Genomic DNA, 25,335 nt, shown 5'->3' on the forward strand with positions numbered 1-25,335 from the left:
AGGAATAAGGAGATGGCTGAGGTAATACAATTGGCCATGCTTGTTGCCAAATGTAATTTATTACATCTCCAGCAATGATGACCAAGTACCCAAGCCAGAAAAGTGTTTTGCACATAGCAAGTGCTTAATAAGTATTTACTAAAGCAAAGCAAATAAAGGAGTAGAAAAAAAAATTTCATTGTCCTCAAAGGTTAAAATGTTATTACCTCTAATACATATATATGTAAATTTTGTTAAAAAGTGAGTTCAAAAATCAGTTCAAGGCACTCTTGCAATCCTGAATTATGCAGTTTAAAGTGAATTAGTCAGTTAGTTAGTGCCTTGCAGGAACTACTGTGTGCAGACTTAGGAAAAACAAGACATTTTTCCAGGCCCAAATCTATCTGATATTTGTGTTATTTTCTAAAATGCATTTTAAGATAATGGTTAAGATAAATAACGTTTAATGTTTTTCTTCACAGGTTCTGAGGAACTTTCCATTAGCTAACCAAAGTGGTGGGGGGGGATCAAGGTATTTTATTTCTACAGCTATGCTGTTTTTCACTAAACTGCATTTGGAGTTACATTTTTTCCAGATCACTTCAATAAGAGAAAGCCCAACAGAGAACAGATGCAATATAAGAGCAATAAAGAAAGAAAAAAATTAAAAACCCTTTGTTCTCCCTGCAGTACATCCGTAAATCTATTAGCATTATTTTCCTTTCTTCTCTCTTTCTTCTTTTTTTTTTCTTGTTTTTGCATCCCAAGCCAGATCTCAAGTTCTCTGAAGCAACCCTTAATCAAGCTCCCCAAAGGCCTACGACTGCATGCAGCAATTTCTCCCCTGCTCTCAGCACAGATGTTTCGAGCACATTCCATTACACCTACATGCCATTACAGCTAATGGCTTATTCTGATGAAGAAAGCTGCTTTCTGCTCAGTGCAGCAAAGGGGAAAATTTCCTCCTGTACAGTTCGATCCCTGCAACAATGAAATGTGGGGGCAGGTGGTACAACAGAACTCTCTAATGTTAATTACATACTGTATTACCCCCAAATTTGGCTGGTCATTAATTATGCTAATTTACCTTCCTGAAAATTAGCACCATCAATGCGAACATTTGAGCAGATTATAGCAAAATGTAGTCTATCATAGTTGCTTGTAAACCTGAATCTTCTGAGCCATCTAAAGAAAAGATTACTGTTATTGTATATAAAAACATAAGAAATGGTTGGCAGGTACGCTGATCACTCTCATTGTAAATGTTCTGATTTTTGAAGAGAAAAATAGGAAAAGGAAGCAACTTCTTTGCGTCCAGACTAGAAAAGTGTTTTATTAATATATTTTTTTTAAATTCTAGGTTGCTAAGTATAGAAAAATGAGTAAAAATTCAAAACGCATCTAAGACAATAAGGTTGGTATACTTTGGACTGCATAAAAATCATAGGTATTATTTTGAAGTAAAAAAAGTTAAGGAAAAAGGAGAAAATAAAAACTTTGCTGGCAGTGTCTGGATTTTAATGCTATGGAGCATAGTGATTTTCTTAAATGCATTTTTCATGGTGCCTTGATAAAGGGAGATGCACATTGTCTTCAACAGCTCCTACAGTTATAGATTGTATTTTTTTAAATTTATTACTCCATAAAAAATTAACATGTCTATGCTTCCAACTAAAGCTCAGATTTTGCCATATTGATTATAGGCTTAATAAAGTGTGTGAATCAGGTTAGGCTTGTTTTTCATATGAATTAAATAAGTACAATTTCATTTTGGCCTGTTGAAATTGATTGGATTTCAGAAGTAAATAGAATATCTTCTCTATGGAGTGAACAGTCTCCGTTTCCTCTTCAAGGCTGCTGTTTCCTTCTATCCATCTCCAAGAAGCCATCATCATATTAACATAGATGACAATCTGGCAAGGAGGTGCTGATCAAAGATAAATTTCACACTCGCACTTCGCATTTTCTAATTACACCATCTGTGTCAGACTCTTTCGTGGCAGTTCTGCCCAATCTGTCAAATGCTGCGTGCCTATGGGAATGCAGAGGAGCTGAGAAGATCGCCTTGTCTCCCCCCACCCTCCCAGTCGATCCATCACCCCCAATCGGAGCTGGGCAGAGATATTAGTCTAATTGGGAACTGGAATGAAGGTTCCAGGTTGCATGGGAGATGAGGTGTTTGGGGGATGCAAGACATGAGATTGCAATTTGAATCATATTACAGGGCCTGCCCTAGCTTGTCTCAGAGCAGGCTGAGAACAAGCTATGCATGCGATATCAGAAAGGGAGGGGTGAAGACAAGAGAACAGTTTTTAAAAGAATCATGAATGAGAAAGTGTCTTCTTTCATTTCGCTCTGTTTCTTTCAGACACATTAAGGATAAATGATTGTGAACAGGCATTGATAGGAAGCATTCATCCTTTTATTATAATGTTATAAAATATAAGCAAAAGGAGTTAAATAGAATGACCCAAGCAATAGGGCCAGATCTAATCTAATCAAGGCCAAGCAAATAAATCCAACAGTTCTACCTAAATAACACAGATTAGTTCTTGTGGAATGCACATGATATTCACAATTGGACACAATAGACTAAAAATAGGAGACACTGGAGGCTGCTAGCTACTTTAATAAAGAATTTTCAAAAATATATTAAACGTTCAAATCTACTTTGGTCTTTTCTTTCTTTTAATTTAAGATGACAAAGTCCATGAAATACCAATGAAAAATAAAATAATTGTCGTTTTAAACTAGAGCCATGGCATAGCTATGTATGTCTAGTTATTGATATATTTCTGATGCATGTCATTGCCTTTAAGTCATGATGCAACTGAGTCCAAGGTAAGCAAACAAACATAATAACTTATTTTGAACTCTTCAAGGTGTACACGTGTGTTTATCTCTAACTGGCCCTGCTATGAAACCAAGGTGAATCCATTACTTTATTTTCAGTATAAACATTTCTCCATGTTAACAGTATTTCTATTGTACTTACATTTGAACAAATTGAGAAATTTGCTTACATTTTACCTTAGTCATTCTCAAATGACGTCTATAGTGAAACAGAAAAATAATGGAAGTTAGAAAATTTGGCTCTAGATCTAACTGTATTAATTACTTTTCTGATTCTCTGTTTCTTACAAACTTCACTTACCCTATGTCATATATTTGTAGCATAGGAATGTGAAAGCATATTAAATATTATAAAACACCTTGAGAACTATAAGGTCATAATATTTATGCATTTATGTATAATACCCTGTTTCAAGTTGCATGATGTTTCTAGTAGTAGCTATTGGTTCATAGCTAATTGGAGCACTCTCATTCCAAATACACTATCCAATGTTTCAAACAGGATTACGATCTTTTGTACTCTCATTTGTCCCATAAGGACCAACTCTGAAAGGATAAGGACAACGGTTCATTACTTTTTGTCTTGTACATTGCACATGATTATAAATTTATCATTAAACTTTATTAAATAGTACTTGTAAATAGTACTGGTAAATTTAAAATACTCATCTGGGGAGGGAAATGTGAATCTTTGAGTAAACCTGGACTGACCATCCTGACATGAATCCATTTGTAGGGAATAAAACTTCTTCAGCAATATATCTTTTTAGCATTTCCCTGCTTCTGAAAAATGAAATTTTGCTGCCAAATATTTATGCTAACTTGGTAGTTTTGCTTGGGTTCTAGAATTTTACTTTTTAAAATAGTGGACAAGATGATGTTAATATAAACTATGCTGGAAGGACTTTATTGTGAGGGCCTAAGTAGATAAAACTTAAGCATTCACTTCCAGAGACTTTCTTCTCCAGCCGTGGAAAGAAATCCATGAGAACAATGACATTATAGTTGCTTATAGTTTCTTGATAGAGACACACTGCATCACTAGTTGCTTTTTGTTGTTGTTTGCTACTGGGTACATTTGCTCATGGTAGAGAGATTACTGAGAGAGAGAAGGAAAGTAAGAAACACCCCCAGGAGGGATAGCTATGCTACAATTCTGTCTCCTCCATTTCTCCCTCCTCTCAGGATTTTGAGCATGCAGGCATATACACCCAGCATGTTCATCAAATCACTGGATCTGGGACTTGAACTGCACAGTCAGCTATGTAAGATCCAGCTGCCTTATCCTCTATGCCACCCACTGGCCCACTGGTTGCTTTCATATAGCTATCTTTCTATATACCATATACATATATACATGTGAATGTGTATATCACATATATTTTTATCTATATAGCCATTGTAATATAACTGAAGATTTTAAATAAAATATAATAGAGAGCATTCTAAGTGACCAGAGACTGGTCATACTAAGTATATGCAAAAAAAAAAACAAAACATTATTGTTTTGACTGAAGAGTAGAAAAGTGAGGAAAAACAATAACAGTGTTCAATTTCATGAGGAGTCATTGTCCACGTTAAGGTAAAAAAGTATTCTCTTCAAAACTTCTAATTATCCTAAGCCTGGGCATCTGCAACTGATCTATTTAGTAAATGCTGTCATTGAATTACTTAATCATCTACTTGCTGAATTCAATTGTGAGGGGGCATTGGCTATTAGAGAGGAAGATGCAGTTTTGTTCTCAATTATTGCCATGCAACTGTGTCCAATGTCTCAGACCTGAATTCCTAGACTATTAAAAATAAAAAATTCATCAATTCTGTGTATTTTTATAGAGATGAAATGACTTCTAACATTACTAGCAGACTCACATTTTTCATAGATGCCAACTTCTTTCCATTCTGTTTAAAGAACATTGGTTATAAAATAGGTAAATACCTAAGCTGTTATATTGAATAATATTAAAGCTTAAAACTGGATTATGGTGCTTTTATTTACTAAACTTATAAGAATAATTTTCCATCCTTGTGTATGTTCGCTAGATTTAACAGCTTTAATAATTTTTTTTGAGAGGTTTTTGCTATAGGGCGTGTGCGCTCGCCAGACAGACAGAGAGAGACAGAGAGATAGAAAGCAAGAAATCACTCCCCAGGGGGATGGCCATGCCACAATCCCTTCTCCTCCATTCTCCTCTTGGGATCTTGGGCATGCACGCACACACGCCTGGCATGAGTTTTAAGCCACCAGGTCCGGGACTCGAACCGTGGTTGACTACATGGGAGTCCAGCGACATAGCCATTATGCTAACTGCTGGTCCCAACAGCTTTAATATTTTTACAATATAGATTTGGGTGTGGAAATACTCATGTATTTAAAAAAGAGACCTTTGGAGAGCTGACTGTAGTATGTCATCAAAAATAGCTACTAAATATGCAATGATTTACATGTTTTTATTAAAGTTCACAGATAAAATTAAGAGAATTGATATATTGTAGAAACAAAAGGAAGTAAAGACTTGAGGAAGTCAATTAAGATATTTTTTAATCATTCACAGTCACTTCAACAACTTGGTTTCTGCCCCAGAACCCACTTCCATGTCATGTTTCCATTAAGCACCAAGAACTAAAAATAAAGTTATTATGTCACAACTATGTAATCCAGCCCAAGGAATCATGCATTCTTATTTCAGTAATGCTTCTATGTATAAATATTTCAAGAATAAAGATTATTTTGGGGCTCTCTGGCTCACTAAAACTCAACAACTCAAAGTATAATATTTACAAAAAAGAAAAGTAACATTTTGGACCAGTATTCACAGAGCTGTCTCCCAGATAAGGCATTAAGGATGGGAAAACTCCAGCCTCACCTCCACCATCTTGGAAAGTGAGCAGAGAAAAGCCTTACTGCCAATTCTGTTTTGTCTTGATCACTGTCCAATCCCACCCTAACAAGCTAAGTTTCACACCCCATTTAGAGCATGCTTGGAGGAGCACCCAGAAATTTGGAAGTAGGCTCAAAGCTTATCTTGACTCTCCAGACATCAGCAGTGTGAAAAACGGGACTTTAAAAATAACATTTCCTGTTCTTCCTGCTTCTGGTCAAGCCAAAAATTCCATAGGCCGTTGTTCTCATGGACTGTTGGCACCTCCTCTCCCAGGCGCACTAGAATCTGGGTGTGCAGAGGGACATGAAAACTTACACTGACCGAAAGTTTCAAATCAAGATCACATTAAAATGTTGGGAAGCACATCTTACAGGGCTAGAGTTCTAAGGAACACTCAAGGGATGAGCACAGTTCCTCTAATTAAATAGTTAGGTCTGGCCAATAGATTGTTAAAAGCTATTATTTTTTTCTTTAATAAAGCTTGTACAAAGATGAGGGAAAAACAGAGAGGCCTCCACAGTACCTTGAGGCCTCCACAGTTCCCTTCATCTAGTCCTTCAGTCCCTGGAATTTTGGGAATTCATATGAGTGCCCAGTATGTTTCAGGACTACTGGCCAGGGATTTTGAACAGCATTGGCCATATGGCATCTGACTTCTCTGAATAATGCATTAGTGCTGTACCCTAGACTAGCCTTAGCCTGATCTTACATCAGGATCCAGAAGTTATCAACAGAAATTCACAAGTGACTTCTCATTCATCCCAACCTTTGCAAGAAAAGGTTTTAAAATATTTTCTACAATTAAAGACCTTACTTACAGGGCCTGCAGTGGCATGGTAGTTTAGGTGCTAGATTCCCACAGGGTCATCCATGGTTGGAATCCTGGACACAATGTCTTGAATATCACACAGGGTATGTGCATGTACCCATGTCCCAGGAGGGGAATGTAAGAGAAGGAATTGTGGCAAGGTCATCCCCTTTGGGGGGTGATTTCTCAGTTTCCCTGTCTCTGTCTCCTGTCTCTGGTGAGATCATGCACCCTATGGCAAAACCTATAAAACATATTTAAAATATTAAAAAAAAAAGCCTTTGCTTACCATGAATAAACAAGATTAGTTGGCAAACAGAAAATATAGTGAATATAAATGAAACAAACCTATTCTTTTAATAAAGAGAGGGTATTGGGAAAGAAAATAAAACATGAAAATTTTTCTACAAAGGCATTTTTTAAAAAGCTACTCACTAATAAGTGGATATAAGTATATAATTTTAGACATTAATAAAATATAGTAAATGAAATGTATAGTTAAGGTACTAATAGTTACTTAAAGGATGCAAGTGCAGATAAAAATGTTTCCTTTTTATTTTTTGAGTTATTCAATAAATTTCTTTTCAATCACAGCTCTTTTTTTTTTATTAGATTGTACTAATGGTCATTGGCTTACAAACCACTTGGTTTATGAGAGCATTGTTTAAGAATATTATACAGAACATTTTCCTTTCTTTCTTTCTTTCTTTCTTTCTTTCTTTCTTTCTTTCTTTCTTTCTTTCTTTCTTTCTTTCTTTTTTTCTTTTTTTTGAGGTTTTTGCGATAGGGTGCATGCACTCGCCAGAAAGAGACAGAGAGATAGAAAGTGAGAAATCACTCCCCAGAGGGGATGGCCATGCCAGAAACCCTTCTCCTCCATTCTCCTCTTAGGACCTTAGGCACACATGCACATGGTGTGAGTTTAAGCCACCAGGTTCAGGACTTGAACCACTGTCGATTACATGGGTCCAGCGACATAGCCATTACGCTAACTGCTGGTCCCTGTACAGAACATTTTCAATAGCCTTTCTTATGAAGACTGCTTTTGGATTTGAGTAAGATGATTTTCCACCATTGGGGAAAATGTGCCACTTGGGTAACTAACTCAAGGGCGTGACATTTTAGCAAACCAAAGCATGAACAAATATTCTCACTGTCAAATGAACACAGTGTGGATCTGTCTGCCCATAGATTGTAAAGACTAAAGCCATCCTTAGGACATTTAACCCAAAGAGAAAACACGTCATCATTAAAAAAAAAGGTCTTGAATTTGAGAGAACAAGACATTTTGCAAAAATTGAGGGCAATACTTAAATTACTATGAAAATAATTTTAAATATTTTATTTACATTAAACACTTGTACTTAGAATCAGATGTTTCTTCACACAGATAATACACTTCTTAAATTTAAAAAAAAATAAAGCTGAGGTGGAAGCATTTGAAATCAGTTTTTCCCTGAATATTAAGTCTTTCATAATTGCATATAGAATATTTTTAAAGCTTTTTAATAAATAGGGACATTTTTCTTGAATGTTTAAGGAGCAGAGCATCCAAACTGGGCTCTCTTCATGCCAAGATGAGAGTTCCACATGACTATGCAGAGAGAAAGCCCACAGACCCAACAACTGAGGTTCACCCCTTCTGGCTGAGTCTGCAATCTGCATGCTCAAGATTACACTAGAAGAACATGTTTACTGTTATGTAGCAGACATGTCTATCACACTCAGAAACCAGGACCATAAATAAGTCCTCTAAAGATCCAGAGTTCAAAAATCTAATTTGAAATCATGTCTTTGTCACTTACTGGTAATCTAAGGCAAGGGTGAAAAGTAGAGTTGGTTTTGTGTGAAACCACCATCCTGATTATGTGAACCTCAGGAAAGTTACTCAGCTTCCCTCTGAGCTCAGTTTTTCATCAATAAAGTGGGTATAATAATGTTATGTCATGGATTTGAGTGAAACTTAAGTTAGAAATTGTGTGTGTATACATATATGTACTATATATAAATGTATGTTTATACACATTTATACATACTATGCATATGCAAAAGCCCATGCAGAAATGAATACCTCAGCATGCTAAGTGATCAATAAACACTGGTTTATAGCCCCCTTTCTTAGTTTCTGTTGGAATATTAGAATAGCCAACTATGGACAAAATTAAAGTGAAAGACAAAACATCATGCCTTAAGTAAATCATGCACCAAAGAGCCTTTTTAGCAGACATTAATTCTACTCATTATGACTCAGAATTGCAGGAAAAGTACCTCTTTCACTATTAGATGGCCTCTTCTTGTTCTTTAGCCCCTGTTCCTGTTAGTTTTAGTCCTCATGGGTGGAGAGCAGGAGTAATATTGAATGTTCTCTAATAATAGGACAATGACAAAGTAGGCAGTGCAAGTTATATCTGTTTCTTGTACACTTTTAGTCCATTTAAATTTTCATCCTCATTAGGACTATTTTTCTTTGAAACAGTCTTTGTCATTTTCAAAATGGCGCCTGGGTGATTAGGATCAGAACTTTCATAGCTTATGGTAACTGGGAGGCATCCCCGTCCTACTCTTGTCTTTGGTGTCCTTGTTGGTATCCCCTCCTCACAACTTTGCATGCTTAGGAAAAGACAACCAGAAAGCCCTGTTATCCTTAAAAAGTCTTTCTGTAGTCCTTTCTCCACCTTCAGATGATTAAACCTGAAGTGTCCTTTCATATAGGGACGACAAAGCTCAGCACTATAGTAATTAAATGCCCACATCTGCATAGCACCTTGCTACCACAAGAAAGAATAAAAGGCAAGTGAAAATGACAAAGGCTGTGCCCTTTGGCATTTTATAATACCTAATAACAGATGGATGAATGGTATGAAAAAGGGAACCCTGTCCCCAAATAACTATTCAGCAAACAAAAATGAGTGGAGACCCAGAATCAATCTAATTTTTCCACAGTATCAAACGCAACTGGATACAGAGGTCTTACTCAAGAACCAACTTGTCAATCTTTCATTTCTGTGAAGGAGCCTGGGCAGGGGAGAGAGAGTGATCGTTCTAATCAGAACAATAGAAATTTTCCCAGATCATAGGCCTGACCAGTCTGCAAGTGCATATCCAGTATCATGAATTATCTTAAATCAGTTTGAAGCAAGGCTTTTCATCAGCTGTCATATTAGTGAGTCCTGCAGTTCCTCCAACTATTTTGTTTAGCCATTATGTCACTCTTTGCCATGATACTCACTGTATGTGTGTGTTGGGGTAGGGGGGAGAAAGGGTGGGATCCAGGCTTTCAGTCCTGTAGACCATCTTGACACACACAGTAATGAAAAAGTGATTCAGACATCTATTTCAAAATGACTGTCATTTTTATAACATTTCAAAGTAAAATGAAATTAGAAGTTGAAGGAGTGGTAAGACGCTTTCCATAGTCCTTAAGAAAAAGACATTTTCTTCATATTTTGAAGCCTTGGCTCACAGTAAATTGTATAAATTGTTGACTTGGCTTCTTTCTGTTCAACTTATTAAATACAGTAACAACATTCTGTATAAGAAAGGAAAGTTGTGTAACACGTAAGGCTATGCATGAAATGGATAAATATATTTAATCTGTATCTGAAGGCCAAGAAAGTGAATAGTTAAAAGGAGAAGGTGCTGGAGAGACTCCTATTGTAAATGCATTAAGATTTGAATTATGGTGAAACAACCCTAACAATGACATCACATAATGACTGTAAAATCTAAAAAGGAGAATGGTTATTTTCAGAAAATTTTAATATTTTTTCTTGCACACAGGCCAGCAGATTATTAGTATTGCATGCCTATATGTGGTATTCATATATAGTTGCTTTCTCTAATGGAAATTTCAGTTCCATATAGACTTAGGAATTTAAAGTATTATTTTCTGTCTTTTCAGTAGACTTTTCCCTTTCAGAAATGTCTTATTCATTTATACTTTACTACTGAGAGAATAAAGTATAAAAAAGAAACTGTACCTGTTCAGTTTTGATGTCAAAGTCTGCTGAGAAAATCAGCTCAGAGTCCAGCTGGTCTAAAAATCTATCACATTTTTAATTTTTTTTTTTTTGGTCAATGTCATCCTGGGCATTGTAAATCTTGTATGTGTACTATATAATTATATTGTCCATGGATTTATGCAACTGCATTGCATATTTCATTACTTTTTCTTGGTCTACTTATTAAAACTACATTTTACATGTCTAATAATGCAATTCAAATTGTACCAAATATGAAACACTGACATGCAGGCATAGGGAAATGATGCTTGAGCAATTTAACCCGATTCACTGAAGGACAGGAGAATTACCTTTTTATTGTAATGAGCTGTGGAGGGTGAGTCAGGCTGCTTTTTCACATTGGTGATTCTACCATCCACCTTTCTCTCGAAAACTAAAGACCCTGTCAGCTTGTACAGAAAACTTGGATGGGTTTCATACTATCACACTCTCATCCAAGGGAAGGCGGTGGTTAAGGGAAGAAGGGGGGCTGCTTGTTGGTTTACAGGAAATCGGAACACCCATGGGATGCTTTTCAGAATCCAAACAGAGTTCAAAACATAAACATTCCATGTAATTTGTTGTTTCCATACATCATTTGCCTCTTTTTTCCCTTTCAGAAATGTCTTATTCATTTATACTTTACTACTGAGAGAATAAAGTATAAAAAAGAAACTGTACCTGTTCAGTTTTGATGTCAAAGTCTGCTGAGAAAATCAGCTCAGAGTCCAGCTGGTCTAAAAATCTATCACATTTTTAATTTTTTTTTTTTTGGTCAATGTCATCCTGGGCATTGTAAATCTTGTATGTGTACTATATAATTATATTGTCCATGGATTTATGCAACTGCATTGCATATTTCATTACTTTTTCTTGGTCTACTTATTAAAACTACATTTTACATGTCTAATAATGCAATTCAAATTGTACCAAATATGAAACACTGACATGCAGGCATAGGGAAATGATGCTTGAGCAATTTAACCCGATTCACTGAAGGACAGGAGAATTACCTTTTTATTGTAATGAGCTGTGGAGGGTGAGTCAGGCTGCTTTTTCACATTGGTGATTCTACCATCCACCTTTCTCTCGAAAACTAAAGACCCTGTCAGCTTGTACAGAAAACTTGGATGGGTTTCATACTATCACACTCTCATCCAAGGGAAGGCGGTGGTTAAGGGAAGAAGGGGGGCTGCTTGTTGGTTTACAGGAAATCGGAACACCCATGGGATGCTTTTCAGAATCCAAACAGAGTTCAAAACATAAACATTCCATGTAATTTGTTGTTTCCATACATCATTTGCCTCTTTAAAAAAAAAAAAAAGACTGAAAAAAAATTTTTAATGTGTGACTACAGTGACAGAGAGTGGGTGCCAACAGCTCTCTGGATGGCTTTTTATCTCATTCCCTTAGTGAAAACAGTTAACTAGGCACTGGTGAGAGATTCTGTAACTGCACAACACAAAGCTGGCGCCAGCGCCAAGTGTGGCATGCCAGATGTGTGAATACATTCCGGAGCGCAGCATCAGCAGCTCCAACAGCTCGCCATAGCCATTAATCTAGAGACCTCTGGGAGTTCCGGGTAGCGTTGTAAAACCCGGCCCCTGCCAAGGCTGCATCAGATAAAGCCATCAATGCATTGTAAAAAAGACACAAAACCTATTTCATGGGCTGCACTGATCAAGCAATTACAATCATTGACTACATTAAGCAAAGAAACAGCGGGGTGCCCTATAAAATTGACTGCCAACTTGAATAATCAATAGACTCCATGTAGAGTAAATTAAATAACTGAAAAACTATTTGGAAAAGCTGAAGTTAAAAAGCCAATCAGTAATCCCTCATCCATGGAAAAACAATCCTGCTTCCAAAAGATCCTTTTGGTTAGTTTTCATTTTTATCCCTAGGAAATCTGAGAACGGTGAGCTGGGAAGAGAGGAAGATTCTTCCACCTCTTTTATCCTACTGTTCTCATAACTATACGTTTAATTTGAATGTTATTTATAATCAATCAGTGTGTTCTTCCTGCAATCCGTAGCTGAGTGTACACTCCAAGGCAGAAAGGTTGTGACTGAAAGTCCACAGTTTGAAGACGGGCATTAAGGTTTGACATGGCACGTGGTTTAACCCGGGACTTACAACCACAAGAAGGATTTTCTTATATATCTAGCATAATTAAGAATCTGGGGATTTTTGAGTATTAAACTCTTTAAAAATAAAGCCGTAAGTGCAAGAGAAAGGGCTATGCAATAGCCCCTTTGAAGCTAATGCTGATTTACCTGGTCATGACATAACACTACATACATTTTTAGAAAAAAGAACCATTACAACCAAATTTCCAAAGCTATTTTTGACCTTTTGCTCCACTGGAAAAAAAGACAAAACATGTTCAGGAAAATAAACATATATTTATATTTTATGCTATTGGTGCCAGGAAAAGTTTGCATTATCTTGCAAGAAAGTATTTATTCATCTAGACACACACATACATTTGTTTATTTTGTCTTAGGCTAGGGAAACACCATTTCATAAGCAGTTCCCCTATTATATTACTAGAAAACCTAGAAGAAAAATATGAGGCAAAGGTGAAAAGATTTTTTTCTTCACAAATAAATGAAAAGGGCCATTTTTAGTGGGGGTCCTTTTGCAATTAAAATGCAGTGATGATAATTCCAGATCTCAGAAGCTAGGCTAGCTGGTAGCAAAATATCTGGATGCAAAAATGATAACATTGGAAAGATTACCAGTACTTACGTGTGTTTAACAAAGATATTTTCCCACCAAAAGAGACAAAAAGTATTTGAAACTATTATTGCAAAGACAATGGAATTTTCTCTGTAGTCAAGCCTGTTTCTGAAAACAATATATAACAGTAACAGTATGAAGACACCCACGGCACTGATGAATACATCATTAAGCAGGCATTATTGCTGTTCCCACTGAATGTAAGATCACCCTGATATTATGAATGATTTGCATATTAACAAAAAATAATATTGAGGTGTATTTAATGTGGCATTTGAATTAACTCTTAATGGCATCCAGGTTCTTTGGGGCCAGGCTAGGAGAATAAATTACAAGATGAATTTGGAAGTAATTGTCACCAGGCTTTCTGAACCTAGGTATCAGAAAGAAAATGTCTTGGTGGTATTATTTTTTTTTTAACACATTAATGTGTTTATAGAGCTGCCTACAGTGGAACACAATAAATTAGTTGTCAATAAACAGCTTGTTTTAACAACACTGCTTCCTTCCCTATTAAATGTAATAAGGACGAAACCCTCTGGAATGGCTTCTTTAAGAGCAAACTTTATATTAAAAAAAAATTGTACAAGGCAAAGGAGAAATATGATGAACTAAAAATGATTATGTGTCACAATAAAATTCTCCAACTTGTCAGCTGATGAGATGATAATATTGCCCGTAAAAGCAGAAGGAGCGAAAGTGCTGCTGAGCGCCTGATAAAATGTGTCATTGAAACCTATTGTGTTTACTTCTTATTAGATTCTGAACTCAAATAGATCTTGATTGTTGAGAGCTTGGGTATTTAAAAGCTTTAAGATCATCAATTACATTACTCAGAATTTCCACATCTGCCCTTCCCGCTGCAATTCAGAGAGAGAGAGAGACTATTATAACAGCCTTCCTGCAACTTGATTACTGGGAAACTCTGTTACAATGTGCACTTGAAATGCTGTTAAGATGTGAACTTCACTGCAATTTTCAGTTTTATGGAACTACTCCTACATGGATGGCTTTTGGTAATTATTGAAATAAAATGGCAAGAGGCCTGCCAAACCATGAGGAGATACATAGGACCACCCCAACCCCTCCAAGGATGACAGGAGAGCTTGCCTTTCGGAGATACACTGTTTTACCTTCCTGGTAAAAATTAGTTTTGTGGGAGCTAAGATGCACTTTGACTGAAACAAAATAATAATTAAAGTGGCCATTATGGAATTGAAGAGCAGTTTGGTTCTATTTATGCTGGGCAGAAGCAGGCTGTGGGGGGCAGGAACCTAGAGAATTCCTACTGTGGAAATGTCGCCAATGCAGCATTTCTTTCAGGAATTCCTTGTTTTCTAACTCTTGTTGGAGAGGGCATCTTGGAACTGGTTTTCACGGTCTCCTGCTATGTTTTCAAAATTCAGGTGCCTTGACAGGGAATAGTTTATAGTAATCAGTTCTCTTTCAACAAAGCAGTTCAAAACACAGCGTTGCACCTATACAGATGTGCGTTTTTGTCTCACTGGATCTCATCACACCTGAGAGATGGGGTATGGGAGCATTAAATTGTTCTTAAAGTAGAAATTCTGCATCTAACTTATGATAACATTTGATATTTCGTTTGGTGGTGAAGATGTTAATATGTACGTTCACACACAGACACACAGAAATATGGAGGCACTTTCTCAGAAGCAAAAAGACAGTGTATTTGAAAGCCACATTACAAACCTGAGGAGGGGTGGGGGAAGGGAGCAGACTGAGGAGACATTTCTCTAGAAATGACTCTTAAGGGAAAAAACCGGCAGTCCTTGTTATTGTACCTTTTCAAAAATGCTTTTTGATGTATGAATATTTTTGTTTTCCTCTGAAGAGTCAGTCCTGAGAGCGCAATCTTAGTAAAGCTAACACCTCATCAACTAGTCCTAAATACAAAGATAAAATGTGTGGGTTATTGGAAATTCCTGTAGAATCTAGGGCATTTTATTGTTCATTGACTAAAGGTATTATTTGACATTTCATCTATGTGCATCTTACAACTATTAGGCAAATATAACAATAAGACTGAAATATTTGGAGATTTTCACTGAACTCATTTGCTGTTAAGAAAGACAATTTTCGGGACCAGCAGTTGGCGTAATGGCTATGTCGCTGGACTCTTGCGTAGAAGACCATGGTTCGAGTCCCGGATCCGGTGGCTTAAACTCACACCGGGCACATGTGCGTGCATGCCCAAGATCCCGAGAGGAGAATGGAGGAGAAGGGATTGCGGCATGGTCATCCCCCCTGGGGGGTGATTTCTCGCTTTCTGTTTCTCTGTCTCTGTCTGTCTGGCGAGCGCATGCGCCCAATAGCAAAAACCTCTCCAAAAAAAAAAGAAAGAAAAAAAAAAGAAAAGAGAAAGAAAGACAATTTTCTATACAAAGTGAGCTCTCTGTCCTCCTCTATCTAAGAAGAACATGTGGTAAGAGAGAATAATCCATGTCACATCACCTAGGGGAACCCCAGCTTACAGGTTCTGTGATGGTATTTACATGTTCAGAGACTCTGGAACACCTGTTAAAGCTGATCAGGACAAAGTGCAAAATGTTCTCAATAGCTTCTCCATAAAAGTATATTTTTGACTGTACACACAGTTACTGGATTATTCAGAATTATCACAAACCACAGTAAAAAATCACCCTGGTAGGATACTGCTTTAGAAAAGTTTCCAGTAACAGAAGAAACATAGAGCCCTGCCTAGGAGGAATGTCAAGTACAGGTGTCAGTGGCTAGCAAGGAATTTTTTAAAAAGGAAAAAATACACAGTGGTCATATTGTGATACTAGAGTAGAATTATGCAGTTTAGGTAGATTCAAGGATTTTGTCTCTAGCATTGGGGGAAAAAAATGTGCCTGCAGAATTTCTTTATCCTTTCATAGGATCTAGACTCTTGCCTGTGATTAACCAGACCATTAAAAAGCAGATCTCCTTGGGGCTTGGCAGTGGTGTGGTGGTAAAATGTGATGCTCTACAAGGATGATCCACATGGGAAGGTTCCAGGGTCACATCCGGCATATGAACCCTCATCCATCAGAAGCTGGCTGAAGCCAGAGGTGGATCACATCAAGATCCTGTTGGAGGTGATGGCTCTCTGTCTGTCTTTTGTTCATAGAGGATACAAATAAACGTTTAAAAAGGTAAAAGAAAAAAAGCCAAAAGACAAGCTTCAGAATATCCTGTTTTTGATACTCTTTGATCATTTTTTTCTTTCTTTTTCTTGCTCCTTGTTTTTTAAGGGTATAGAAAGGGATCTAGCACTATTCAGGTGGTTTGAACTCTGATGTGTGCACGACTAGCTTCTTGTTACTAGGGTCTGGCAGTCACACATGAGGACATTGGGTGATGCTTGTGGCAGACAAACACTATAGTATGCACATCATTCTGTGGCTCAAGGCCAGTATAGCAAAAAAGAAATACTTGTAAAGGATGTAAAAGAGAAATACTGAGCAGAAGGTAGAAGGATGTGTCCCCACCAGTGACCAGACCAGGTGCAGGACTTCCATTTGGCCTCATTTTTATCACCCTGTCTGGATTTTCTATTCAGTTTGACGCTTTCAGCATTGACACAAATACAGCATTAACTCATCAGTCAGAGGTTGTGCTGACTAAGCATTAATTAACCACTTTGGTCCAAAACCTGTGGCAAGATTCATGAATCTAAAAATTAAAAAAGAAGAAAAAAAAAAAAGAAAAAGAAAGAAAAAATATACAGCACGTTGATAACATCATCCAACTTTATTATTAAGAAACTCTTCCCACATCAGTGGGTACCAGTTTAATTCCAGTAAAAGTGTTGGTGGCATATATTTGGCTGGTAACTTCAAGACTGCCAATTTCCAACTAGGACTGACAGGAACTTTAAAGGAAATCTATTTCAATCACCTCTGATTCCTAAATTCCCCATGTTTAATTCCCTGCAGTTGACAGGCTGGCTCTTCCCTATTTTCCTTTAAAAGAAGAGGATTTGTTACTTGTCTAGGCTGCCTGTTTCATGTAAGAACTCCGATTGGTCTTTGGAGAAACATTTGTTTTATGTTTCTTTATTGTTGTCCTAGACCTACTTGAAGTTTATTCTTTCACTCTGGGCTGTAGATACATAAGCTTACTTTTTCTTTCATGTGTCCATCTTTCCAGTACTGATGGAAGTGATCGAATCTCCATCTGAATCAACACTACTGCTTCATTTACCAATTTTTTGTTTTTGGTACATAGTTGTAGGGCCACTCACTGTTTTGGGTTGTCTCCTCCAAGTCTGCTCCAGTTTGTCTGTAATTTTGCATGTACCTCTTACCAACTTTTACTCTACTTACTAAAAATTTCTTTGGTGTCAGCTAAGATTTCTCCAAATACTATTTACTCAAACTGTAGATTTCTAATTTATTTTTACTATGTTCTTTATTTACTAATTTCACTAAATCACTCTAAACAAACTCAGAAGGTATCTGAGTTGACATGGCCCCATGAACTTCAGAATCAAACTAATGAAATTTTATAGAAGACATTTTAGAACATGAGAAAATATGAGTTGCTGGCTTGATTTGAAAAGAGAACATGTGTTAATTTAGTAGTAAAAGCACTGGCTTCTGAGTCTAGTGGAACTGTTCTGAAATGTGTTTCTATCACTTACTTGTTATATTATTTAATCTTTTTGAGTAGCATCTCCTCTTAGAGAAAATGGGGGAAAAATACCCATTTGCCAGGTTGTTTTAAAGATTAGAAATAATGTGAGTCAAGAATCCAAAACAGAGCTTGGCAAGTTATAGGCAATCAATAATAATGGCTTCTTTTATTGCTCAGGGAGTGAAAGAATGGTTCCTAGAAAATGTAGAATAATGATGCAAAAATGGAGAAAACCAATAGAGGTCCTATCATGAAGAACTACTTACAGCAATCACACATGAAATGTGGCTCTTGGCTGCTAACAACGGATGCAAGACCACCATAAATCATTTCACAGAGATCGCTCAACTGGCCTCACACAGCATCAGCAGTTTCTAACTTACAAACCCGCTCTGCATTTAGCTGCAACAATGCAAAGGTGAAAAGACCATAATCGACTTTCTGTCCCCTGAGCAACCCTAGTCCTGGAACACTGTGAATTTTGTATCAACATTCTTCATCAGCTTAACAACCCTTGGTAAAACAATACCCTTAGTCAGGGCATTTATTGTATTTTATCTTGTCGTTTTGTTTTTTAGGGCTTTCCTCCCTTATTTCTGATGTTAGAAGAGAATAAGTTCTAAATTAAATATTTCAATGCAAAACACATTGAACACTTGTTTTTCTTTACCTCATGCTGTTGAGAAATAATTATATGGGTATTCCAGTGCAGAAATACTTCCTACCCTATCAATATTCTTATTAAGAATAATAAAAGCAGCATGTCATGAAACTGTGCTGTCACAGAGTCTTACTCTTATGTATTTTTATCATTTCCACCCTGGATTCTTTACACATGGCATGCTGAGTGTAACATTATTTCTGCTCTGCTAAAAGACAGTGTCAAATAAAATTAGTCCTCTCCACTCTATGCTATAACAATGTCTATAGAAGTGTATTATAGTCTTTATTTAATATATTAACTATATTTGTGCATATGTGTCTTTATATATCATAACGAAAGCCCTAATGCATTTTGGAATCTAGCAGCATACTCACTGAACATAAAAAGACACTCTATGAAGTGAAGCCTCTTTTAAATAAAAAGGAAAGTCTCCCTTAAATAAAAGGGAAATGAGGATATACAGTCTTGCTCAGAAGAATTTTACATGAAGAAAATGGAAGCTTTATCACTGAGGAAAAGAAATTGTTTGCTACACAAGAATTAGGGCCTCTTGGGATGAAGCATTTGATTCATATCCACACTCTGCTGTGTGCGTGAGTCTGTGAGCTTTTGTGTCTGTGTTAGGGATAAAGTAATCAGGGTAGGTATACGGTAAGTCACAGGAAAAGAGAAATAGATGAGAGAAAAATACATCATTGTTAAGAAAATGAAGTTGTATAGGCTCTTCCTCAGAGGACCAACCAGTTATAGAAATCAAATGGGAAGATTCTACATAAATGACTAAAACAGTTGCTGGCCCTAATTCTGCATTCCTAAGGCAGTCAGCACAAAAGATACTTGGCGAGGCCCAAGAGGAACAAGCGCTACTCCTCAGTAAGTGTGTTTGTCAAGTAACTGAGCCAGTGGGATAAACAGAGCTGACCAAGTGAACCAACATCCAGCCCAGCAAGTTGTGCCCCTCACTACCTCAGGCAAAAGGCAGCTAAGGACAGATGTGATAAGTGAGCCTCCCTTACATTTCCATCTTTGGTTCTGTCTCACCATACCCTCCAGGCATTTTGCTAGGTGTCCTCAACCATCCTGCCATTTACGGTTAGACTCCTTGGTTCTCTGATTCTAGGATAAGCAAGTCAATGTCCTGAACAGCTGAAGATTTGCTTTCTTGTAACTTTATCCAAGGTTCTTGTTCCTCAGTTGGACTCTCAGGAATGATATCTTGTTTACTGGCTGGCTAAAAGCACCTTATGATTATAAACCAACTTGACTGCTATGAAAGAGTTGAACAAGAAACCCAAGCTATAAGCTTCAGGGCAAGACATCTCGCAAGTCATTCAAGCAAAAGTTATTTCTTAAGAAAGACAGGAAATAATTTTAAGAATTAAATCTTTGAGATAGAACTTAGTGAAAAGAAAAGTTTTTAATCTCTGAAATAATAAGATGCTTCTTTCTTTCTTCTGAGATAGAGAAAGAGAGACTAAACCGTCAGCAGAATCTCAATGCCACAATCCATGCACAGCTTCAGCCAGCCCACCCTGGTTCAATGACACATATTTCTGGATGTGAACCAGCACCTTCCCACAGAATGCTGTGTTACCACTGTGCTATCATCTAGCCCCCAAGATGCTTATACTTCTATAAGATAGTGGTGATATATTCACTACATTTGGGAAAAATGGCTTGAAGGATAATCATTGATGTGCTGAAATGAACAAAGATATTAAATTGAAATTTTAGATCTTCTACTTGCTAGTTTTATTATCTTGGGCAAATTATGTAATGTTTATGAGCTTCAATTTCAAATCTGTGAGATGGTCATCATAGAACAACACAGATCTTGGAAACCAGCAGTTAGTGTAATGGCTATGTCACTGGACTCCCACGTAGTCGACCACGGTTCGCGTCCTGGACCCAGTGGCTTAAAACTCACGCCAGGCACGTGTACATGCGTGCCCCAGATCCCGAGAGGAGACTGGAGGAGAAGGAATTGCGGCATGACCATCCCCCCTGGGGGGTGATTTCTCGCTTACTGTCTGTCTGTCTGTCTCTCTCTGTCTGTCTGGCGAGCGCACGTGCCCTATAGCGAAAATCTCTCAAAAAAAAAAAAAAGAACAACACAGATCTTATTAATTCAGTAAGATTTTATGTCAGAAGTACACAGAATTGTGCTTGTCATATAGACATGACATAATCAATGTCATTTCTTTTCTGTCACCCTTTGTTTTGTGAATTCCTTTGCTGCTTTTTTTTCTGAATGTGTATCATGACAATTAGCAACCAAAGTATGAATAAACAGAAAAAGCAATAGAAGCATCATTGTTAGGGCTTTTGGTTAAGTACGTTTATGAAGCCCTTTGAAAGTTACTGTAAAGGAGCTAAAATGTATAATCCCACAAATACAAAGGGAATAAGAGAGGAGGTAAAAGTGGATGAGAAATGCTAATTCATACAGGGAAGATGGAAAATAGATGGATGAAGAGTAACTGAATAGGAAACCAAAAATAGCTAAATTGAAGTGCATCAAAAAGAGGTATGAGGGCCATGCAGCTGGCATAGTGGGTAGCACAGTGAGACCCACACTGGAAAGATCCTGGGTTTTCATTCTTCAATGCCTCTGAGTACATGGGTGCATGAGCCTATGGTCCAGGCCACTTGACACTGGGGACAGATAGTGCCATGAAGACCACTTTGGGGGTTCCTGTTTCTCTCTTTCACTCTCTCATCAATGAGATAAATAAGTAAATGTTAAAAACAAAACAGAAAATGGATAGCAATGAAAGAAAGCCTATAAATGCACACACGCAAAAAAAAAAAAAATACTAGAAAGACCTAGGTACTGACTTTCTTCCCTAGAAAATGAGAGAAGTGGGGTAAAAATGAGAAGTTACCTGGATGTCTATGTAAGAAGCATTAGGTGCTCAGTCCTTCCAATCTTGCTACCCTGAAACTTATCACAGAAAAATGATACTCTTCCTTCACTTATAAAAAAAAAAAACAAGAAAGAAAGAAAAAAGAAACATTTTTTAGAGAAACTAAATTATAGAATCACTAGACTCTGAACCTCAGGCATAGTGGAGAGTAGAATTGAGGTGCCAGGATTGAAACAGAGATAGAGAAAATGAACATATAATCCAGAGAAACATCAAGCCTCCTTCACTTTGTTTTGCCTCCAGAATATGGGCAGTCAAGTTTAAAGACACAGGAGAGAAGGTTAGAGAATTTATCCTGGAGAAACCATCATAAAAAAAAAAAAAAAAGAATTTGAAATTTCAACATCCGAAGTCCTCATGAAAATGGCCAGAATCCCTGTCCAAGTATTCTACCACAATGCCTACCAGTTGACAAATGTCATTTCCTACACACAGATCTTTCAATCAAATTTTTATTGACTTAAAATCATGAATGTGTGGATTGCCAGAAACCAGCAGACACTTATGGAATGATTCTAATAAGAAAGATTTAAGCTTAAACACACAGGTTTTAAAAATGTGCACAGGGGTAGGTAGTGTAGTGGTTAAGGTGCTGGATTCCCACATGGTCAACCACAGTTCAAATTATTGACCTGGCAGCTTAAAAATGACACCAGGAGAATGTGTGTGCATACCCAAAATCTTAGGAGGAGAATGGAGGAGAAAGGATTATGGCATGGCCATTCCCCTAGGGTATCATTTCTCACTTTCTCTCTCTGTCTCTCTCCTGCAAGTGTTTGCACCTTATGGAAAACCAAACAAACACACAAAACCCCACAAAACAGTGCAAGAAACAAGATAATTTGCATAATACCTACACCTATGTTCTTTTATTTTTTAATTGCCAGAGAGTGCATGAACTTGTCAGAGAGAGATAAACAGAGAAAGAAAACACCCCACCAATGAAGTGTTGCCATTCCACAAATTCTTTCCTTATTTCTCTACCCCATCAGTATTTGGGGCTTGTATACACATGTGCCAGGTGTGTTTGTCAAGCTGCTGGATTCAAGATTTGAACTGTGGTCAGACCTGTGTGATTTAGCTCCCAATGTACAGCACTTAACCACTGCTCTATAGGGCCAGCTCTATAATTATATTTTTATAAAATTGATTTGTATAGAAATTCAGGAGACATTAAACACTTAATAGGATACAATGTTAGCCTCAGGGCAAGGCAGCATGCTCAAGAGTAGGGTACTAAAAAAATGAGGAAATAGAAAATCACAAGAGACAAATCAGAGACCAGAAAAAAAACTTTAAGTTGAAGCAATTATTATTATTATTATTTTTGAGATTTTTGCTATGGGGATTGTGCACTCACCAAAGAGACAGAAAGCAAGAAATCACCCCCCGGGAGGATGTCCATCTCACAGTCCATTCTCCTCCATTCTCCTCTTGGAATTTTGAACACACATGTACATGTGCCCAGTGTGAGTTTTAAGCCACTGGACCTGGGACCTGAACCATGGTTGACTATATGGGAGTCTAGAGATGAAACCATTACACAATCTGCTGGTCCCTTTAGCAAAAATTTTAATAATGGAAGGAAAATCATTCAGAAAATAGAACAACAAAGGAATGATGAACTGAAAACAAAATAGTAGATAAACAGGGATATGGTAAAACAATAAAAGGAAAATACAAGATTGAAGGACATGAGTTTTCAGATTGAAATGGCCCATGAAATATCCTGTATAAAAATATGCCTGTAAACTATTGTGGAAAAGGAAAAAAAAAAAACAGGAAAAAAACGAAAACAAACAAGAGAACACATTCAAAGGATCAAAAATCTGGAAGATAGCAAAATAGCACAGCAAGACAGAAAGCTAGAATGCAACAGTTTTTAAACTCTGAGTAAAAAGAATTTTCAGTCTAAACTTCTATAACCTGTCAAACTACATCAGGGAAGGTAGGTAAAATGTTTTCCATAGCATAGGAGAATTCCTTTTCACCACAGTCTCACCAGCACTTACTGTTTATTTATTTTTAGTCTTAGATATTCTTATTGGGATTACATGGTATTTCATTGTGATTCTGATTTTATCTCCCTTATGATTGAGCAATTCCACTCTTGGATGTCTACTAGAAGGATAGGAATATACTCAGTCAGAAAAACACTCGCACATCCACATTTATTGTGGCATTGTTCACAATTGCTACAACATAGAGCTAACCCAAATGTCCATGAACAGGTAAATGAACTAAAAACTGTGGCTCATATACTCTATGGAACACTGTTCAGCCATAGAAAACAAGACTCTGGCATTTGATAGAAAGTGGATGAATATGGAAGATTTAGCACTGAGCAAAGCAAGTCAGACTATGAAAAAGAGGCATTGTATGTCCCTACTCAATATATACCAAATGTTTTCCCTCTATGGCAGAAATTGAAAGATTGAGGTATAAAAATGTGGAGAGCAGCATGGACTAGAGGTAGTGTGGGAGGAGAGTTGGAAATGTGGGGAGGTAAGAGGAAGGGAATCAAGGATAAAGAGAAAAAAGCAAAAGATTTCAGGAACACAAAAGTGGAAAGTTATCTGCTGATGATAGTAAATATGGTAATAACTTTGAATGGACCACTCATGCTGGGAAACTCATTTTGTATGCTGTAATGATATACAGTGATAAAATGTAAAAAAAATATTAAAATTTTTAAAATGTGTTTTACATAACCATGATCTCAGAAGATGTACCTCCTGTGTACTCTTCCTTAAAGAAAGCATAAATAAGAGGAATACATGAGTGCAAGGAAACAGGAGAGGAAGCAAGAAGAAACCAGCTAGGTAGAACAGAAACTCAGGCTGACTATGAAAAGTCCAGGATGACCTAGAACAGCTTTTCCAGAATGGAAGAGGAAAATAGACTTCAGGAGGAATTCTTCCAATTAAAGAAAAAATTAGTCTGAAAGAACATATAGCAGAGAGATGAACTGACAGCCAAAGGAACCAGAAAATAAAAATCTATGTAACTCCAGGAAAATAAAAGTTTTCCAGAGAGAAGAAATATAATTGTAGTATTATAGTTCTCAGTGTTGAATAATTCTGATATATATGTATTGTTATTTAAATATTTATTATATGCTGCAAATAATAATATAAGTGTATTAGGAACATGAGAGAAGGGAAATGATTTCTCTACATGTGGGTGTGTGTGTGTTGGGAAGAAAGCTAAATATTATGTGTACGAGGAAGTCAGTAGAAACCATCTGCAATTGACATAACAGTGTCCCCATTAACTGTGTGAACTTGTTCAAATTACTTACTCTCTTTAAGCCTCTGTTTTCTTATCTGTTAAATGAGGTTATTGGTATCTACTTACAGAATAGTGAGGATTGAAAAGTAATGTTTATCAAGCACTGAAAGCAGTGTATAGAAATTGGAAAATGCTTTAAAAATGGGATTTGTTATTGCTATCTATAAGGAAGTCTCTCCTTTCATTCTAGTATGTTTAAAATGAATTTGCAAAAATATTTTCTACAACATTTTTTATAATAAAAACTGAAAATTACTAAGCATCCAATAATGGGGAATTGGCCAAGTAAAATGGGACGTATCCATATGATAGTGTCCTATATTATAAGGCCATCGAAAACGATGATGTAGAAAAATATCTGTGTATTTTGTAAAATGTGTTTGATATATTCTAATATGAAAAAGTAAACTATGCTTTCATTTACATAAGAGAAAACCAGGGATGAAGTGGTAATCCAGTGGTAATGCAATTAGAGCCATATGGGGATGGTGCTGGGTTCTCATCCTGGGACCTCCCCAAGCATACTGGGTACATGCATATG

This window comes from Tupaia chinensis, unplaced genomic scaffold (genome assembly GCF_000334495.1).
Source record: "Tupaia chinensis unplaced genomic scaffold, TupChi_1.0 Scaffold000636_1, whole genome shotgun sequence".
NCBI lineage: Eukaryota > Metazoa > Chordata > Mammalia > Scandentia > Tupaiidae > Tupaia > Tupaia belangeri.